The sequence below is a fragment of the Quercus suber genome, unplaced genomic scaffold (assembly GCF_002906115.3).
Source record: "Quercus suber isolate HL8 unplaced genomic scaffold, Cork oak 2.0 scaffold_853, whole genome shotgun sequence".
NCBI lineage: Eukaryota > Viridiplantae > Streptophyta > Magnoliopsida > Fagales > Fagaceae > Quercus > Quercus suber.
Window position 1 is genome coordinate 94,560 of NW_027070283.1, and position 6,676 is coordinate 101,235.

Consider the following 6,676-nt stretch of genomic DNA (forward strand, 5'->3'; position numbering starts at 1 on the left):
TAAAATTATAATTATCTTTAAAAAAAATTATATGATTCTTTTCCTTTTAAGGTATATTGTTTTAGTTTTTATGACTTGCCAAATACTTCTTATGATTTTTAGTGAAACATAAAAATGTAAATATTTTTACATTTTAAGAATATTACCTTATTTTAGATTTTTTTTTATACATCCATAATTGGGAGTTGAAGATTTGAATTGCAGATGTTTTACTTAAAAATATTAGAAAATGCCAGTGAAGCCACAAAACTTTTGGTACCCTATTTAGATTTTAGTTAGTTTAAAGGATAATTTTTATTTTTTCTTAAATAAGAAATTTTAAATTGATGACTTACCTTTTTCTCAAAAAAAGAAAAAGAAAAAGAAAAATAAAAAGAATTTTTTTTTGAAAACAAAAAGAAAAAGAAATTTAAAATTGAATATCCTCTACAAGGCTTAATGGTAAATAAAATATTAACGAATGAGCACTTTAACTAACGCGTAAACACTATTTTTATAATTATGCAATTTAATACTAATTATGCTTATTTTTGTAAATTTTGGAAAAACTTATAAATGTTTTGAATATAACAAATAGCTTGAGGAGGAGTTGGCCATTAAGAGCATCATCATTAGCTATTGTAAAAATATACCATATTAATAGATCAAAAAGCTACTTTATTATTTTAGCACAATGTTTTACAATACACCCTACATCACATCTTTTATGTTAAATTTGAGAAGAAATCTGATATGCGAGAAAAGAGAGAGAAGAAAGAGAGTGTGAGGTTTGACAAGAGAAGAAATTAGATATGCGGGAAGAGAGAAGAAAGAGAGGAGAGAGAAATAGAATAATTTGTTTTAGCATTTGTGTCCATACGCTTCTAAAGCATTGGCATCAGGTATGCCAAATACTAAAATTTTAGCATTTGGCACACTAAACACCAAAAACTAAGCCTTATGAGATGTGTCAAATGCCAAATTTGAATATCCTCTACAAGGCTTAATGGTAAATAAAATATTAACAAATGAGCACTTTAACTAACCCATAAATACTATTTTTATAATTATGCAATTTAATACTAATTATGCTTATTTTTGTAAATTTTGGAAAAATTTATAAATGTTTTGAATAGAAGAAATAGCTTGAGGAGGAGTTGGCCATTAAGAGCATCATCATTAGCTATTGTAAAAATATACCATATTAATAGATCAAAAAGCTACTTTATTATTTTAGCACAATGTTTTACAATACACCCTACATCACATCTTCTATGTTAAATTTGAGAAGAAATCTAATATGCGAGAAAAGAGAGAGAAGAAAGAGAGTGTGAGGTTTGACAAGAGAAGAAATTAGATATGCGAGAAGAGAGAAGAAAGAGAGGAGAGAGAAATAGAATAATTTGTTTTAGCATTTGTGTCCATACGCTTCTAAAGCATTGGCATTAGGTATGCCAAATACTAAAATTTTAGCATTTGGCACACTAAACACTAAAAACTAAGCCTCATAAGATGTGTCAAATGCCAAATCAATTTGGCATTTGACACACTACCGTTCCAATAATAGAATGGTACAGCTAAGTGTGCTAAAAATTTTTAATTCAATTAATCTCTCTCACCAACCTCACAGTGTGTCACAGGGTTAAATTTTTCACTCAAATTTCTGTCTATGATGGCCTTAAGTCCTTGACTTAGTCTTAGCCAACACCACACACACACATTGCAGGAAACACTTAGAACAAATTCTTTAGGGTCACACACACAGAGTACACACTATGTTTATAAGGAACCCATCTCCAACCTTTATTACTTAATCTCAAGTACAAATGAAACCTTTCACAAACCTAGAGAAATACACAGAATTCTCCGAAATGCCAAATACACTCTGCTGTTGACACCCCAACAACATTAGGGTCATATACATAGAAATAAATGTTATGGTAGTTATTTTCTGGGTATTGGACATTCTGCCACTTGTGGTCTGACTTAGGATACCTTTAATTGATGTTGTTTTGGTCTTCTCTCCACGTTTTTAGCCACTACACAGCAACATCAAGAAAACCATAAACTGCTTGGTAACTACCTAGTAATTGCTCCTACATATCTTGTAAAAAAAAAAAACTATCTGTTAACTTTTCCCAAATTTTTATTTGAAAGAAACTTATGCCTTAGATAATTGTGATTTGATAATTTTCAAAAACATTAAAATTTTGAGATATTCAATTTTGGAAGGCAAATTTGCTTAGGCTGGCGTTATGGATTGACCACTTATCGCAGAACCACAACGTTTGAAAATACTAAAACACTCTAAATACTAGTTAAAATAACTCCGAACTCTTTTGCATTTGGTTGTATGCAAGGACGGAGGCATATATTGACTAGGGGGCAATGCCCCCCCCCCCCCCAAACAAAAAAAACCCAAATTTTTTATTAAAAATATATATATATATATATATGTACTAATTTTAAGAATTTTGTTCAATAAAATTGCACTTTGCCCCTTTAATAATATCATTGATTGTAGGTTTCAGTTAGTAGAACTAATAAAGCTTTTGATGATTGAATAAGAGATTTGGGGTTTAATCCCTATTTACACCAAAAATTGATTAGTGTCTTGGTCTAATGATAATGAGCTATCATCAGAAGTGAATACCGTAGGTTGAAACTCTCTTAAAAATAAAATAAAATAAAATAAAAAACAAACAATATCATTGATTCCTTTTAGAGTAATGTTATAGGTGCAAACTTATCTACAATATTTTTACAAACTGTTGAGGTACAAATTCTTATTAGTTCACATTTGAATCCGTCACTTACATCACTTTTCTATTTGCCAATAACCACTCACCATATTAATAATTTGTAAAAAAAATTATAGCTCTAGCTTTTTCCTCATTTAAATGCCATTAAAAAAATTTATAGATCTAAAATCTAAAATGAAATATACAAGCCCAAAAAATTAATGCAATGACAAAAATTACCAATAGTAAAATTAAAAATAATTAAGCCTAATTAAGCAATTTTACTCAAAACAAACAACTAGCCCTTTAAAAAGTTTTAAACAAAATAACTATGTCTTTACCTAGTAGAAAATACACGCATCAAAAACTTAAAAAAACAACCTCAACGGTTAAGAAGTAGCAAAGCAAACAGTGTCACCCTTATAACTTTAAGTCTTGGCTCCGTCTTTGGTTGTATAGGACATTTGAATGACAATGGGAATGGAAAAGGTAGGTAACTTGAATACTTGATGGTTGATTTTTGTTTTTTCAATTTTCTTTCTTTCTTTTTTGTTTTTGTTCTTGTTTTTGTTTGTTTTGTTTTTTGTTTTTTTTTTTTTTTTTTTTTTTTTTGTTATTGTTATTGTTATTGTTTTTGTTTTTGTGATAAGAAACAAAGCTTCTTTCTTTCTTTTTTCTTTTTCTTTTCTTTTGGATTTTATGTGGTTGTTTTGTTGATGAGAAGGTCCACAAGGAAAATGTTGTTGTACCCCATTCCATGTGATACTGAGAGTACGTATGGCCAAATTTCCAACACGGCAACACCATTATTGATCAAGGGAGAGTTAGGTCAAGTTTCCATCACCATTTGTGACAACTAAAGGCTGGTTTGGAAACGTTGTTCTAGTAATATTGTTTGTATTTTTTAAAAATAAGCGTGAGTAAAAAAATATATAAAAATACGTATAATATTGTTTAAATACTGAAAATTGTTGTTTAAAATATACTACCAAACAACCTCTAACTAACTAAGAGTGTAGGCCAAGATCCCGGCACCAATATAAAAAAGGGTTATGATTACAAGTATTTAAAGGTACACGTTAAAAATCAATAAATGTTCAATTATGAATTATAATGCACACTTAATATATATATATATATATATATTGTTTGGTTTGGTAAGAGGGTCCACGGGGAAAATGTAGTTGTACCCCATTCCATGAGAGTATGGCCGAGTTCCAAACAGCAACACCATTTTTGAAAAGTGAGAGTGTGGCCAAGTTTCCAACGCCATTTTAAAAAATGGTCCTGTTATTTTTTTTTATTATTTTTTTTCAAGTGGTCCTGTTAATAAGTACCTTAAGAATACAAGTTAAAAATTAATAAAATATGGATAAATTATAAATTTGGTCTCTAGATAAAAATAACTTTCACCTAAAAAAAATAATGATGTTAAAAATACTACAATTTTAATACATAAGCTCTACAAATTGACACCTTTTTTTTTTTTTTTTTTTTTGAGAGAAAGAGAGTTTCAACTTATGACGTCTGCTCCTAATGATAGCTCTTTATTAATCATCAGATCAAGACACCAATTAGTTTTTTGGTGTAAGCAGGGATTGAACTTTAAATCTTTTATTCAACCATTAGAGATTTTACCAGTTGAGCTAGCTGGAACCCACTACAAATTGACACCTTAACTTTTAAACATAACATAGAAAATATAATTTATTTACTATGTTGTTAATGTGACAATGACAATAATCACATTTCGTATCATATCAGATTATAAACTTTTTTATAGTAAAATTGATATTAGTTTTATCATTTTCTTATATATATATATATATATATAAACAATAGAGTAGATTTATTTTTCAGACAAATCTATAATTTTATTAGGCATAACAACTAACAATATCCTTCTTCCAAGCAATCCAAACAATACTAAGGAGGGAAGATTTATTGCAACACAAAACACTATTGTAAAAAGTTGCAAGCTTAGCCATAACAGGAGCTACACCATTCAACTCTATTTTTACACAACTTAAAAACAACTTCCTAAAGTCGAATGCATTACATGGATATAGACCTATATCTACAACTGTTAAGAACATTAAAAAAAAAAAAAGAAAAAAAAAAAAAGCAGTTAATGCATACACAACAATTTTTATAATTTTTTTTGGCAACAGCTAAGTTGACAACTTTTTACTAGTTATCATTTAAATTCACTATTGATATAACTTTTTTACCTACCATTAATAGTTTGCTACTTATAGACAAATGTAAATTTTTTTGAAAAATTATTTGCATGCATAAACTTATTGCAAAATAAAGTTTTGTAGCTCTCTCCACATTTGCAAGTGCTCCTCAAATGCCATTTGAAGAGCCCACACGATGCTAGCTCTACCATCACAAGATCACTGAGCATATATTTTAATGGAAAATTATTATATAGTCTAGGACTATATTCCCTTTCCCTTTGAGGGGGCCATGGTGGGTGGGAACCACCCCTCTATGAGAGGGAGAGAGTGTAATTTTGGACTATCCAATAACAGCCCTATTTTAATTTAAGTTATTATATAAATACAATATTATATTATTGATAAAAATTATTGGGTTTTTTTTTAACAAATCTTTTAGTATTTATTTTTTAATGTATTGTCTTGAGGGGGAGAGAGAGAGAGAGAGAGAAAGTTAGCCCTAATATCGGTTATCTGTGTGGCGGTGGTGGAGGTTCGGCGTAAAGGAAGAGAGGAAGCAGAGGAATGGCGTGAACTTGCCGAGGAAGCTGTGAGCATGAAATTTTTTTTTTTTTTTTTTTGAGGTTATATTGTTTCTTTATGCTGTGAGCGTGTGAACTTCATCATGGCGTGGTCTTATTGATTGGCGTAAAACACTAGTTTTACGCCAGTTCCGGATCCAATGTTTTTTCTTTTTGTAATTTTGGATGAATAAGACATTACTTTCTCTCGAAGTTTTCTCAACATTCTTTACTTTGTCCGCTAAATTTGTACGGCAAATCATGAAGTTTATAGTTGACATTGATATATTAATATTCGATTTTTTTTTTTTTTGAAAAATAATATTCGAACTTTTCGATTGGCTTATGAATCAGTTGATCTACAGGCCACTTGGCCCTATCAGTGGATATCAGCTAAAGCATATTTCCTCTCACTTTCGTCGGGGCCATCTGAGTTAAAATTATACCCAATAAAATCCTCCCGACATAAAGTCACTATTTTTCCCGTCCTTTGAAGAATTGAAGTTTCAAATCAACCCCCAAAAAGATGTTGTTTATTTATTTATTTTTTAAAATATCTCCTATTAATGTTCAACTCTTTTAATTCCAGAGGGTTGACCAGTAGTTATTTAAGTTCCTATTAGATTCATGAAATCCTATGTTCCAAGGTTCTTATTCAAAAGATTTTTCTTTGTAATTATCTAATGTGTTAGGGACATAAGATTATACAGACAGAGAAATTGTTTTACTTTTTTTTTTTTTTAGAAAGAAACCACATTCATTTAATCATAATAATAAGGAATCCTGATACAAAGCTTCCAATGCAGGTGGGGGAGAATCCTCCAACCAAAACAAATCAGATTCTAACTCTCTAGCATACTGCGCAAGAGCATGCGCTACCCTATTACCTCCCCTCCTAATCTTACTAATTTTAACCCACTGTAAACCAGCCATTAAATGGCGGATGTCATCAACCACATTACCAAAGAATGAATAGTTAGCCACATTTGAAGAAATAGCTTGCATCACCTTGGTATTATCTCCCTCAATCATTATTCTAGTGAAACCAGCATCCACAGCAAATTCAAGAGATCTTCTACACGCCAAAAGTTCAGCTTCCTCACTTGTTTCAATCCTCGGCCCAATAGCAAACATACCAGCCATAACTTCACCCCTCTCATTTCGAATTATTGCTCCTATACCAGATTTCTCCACACCTGACAAAATTGCTGCA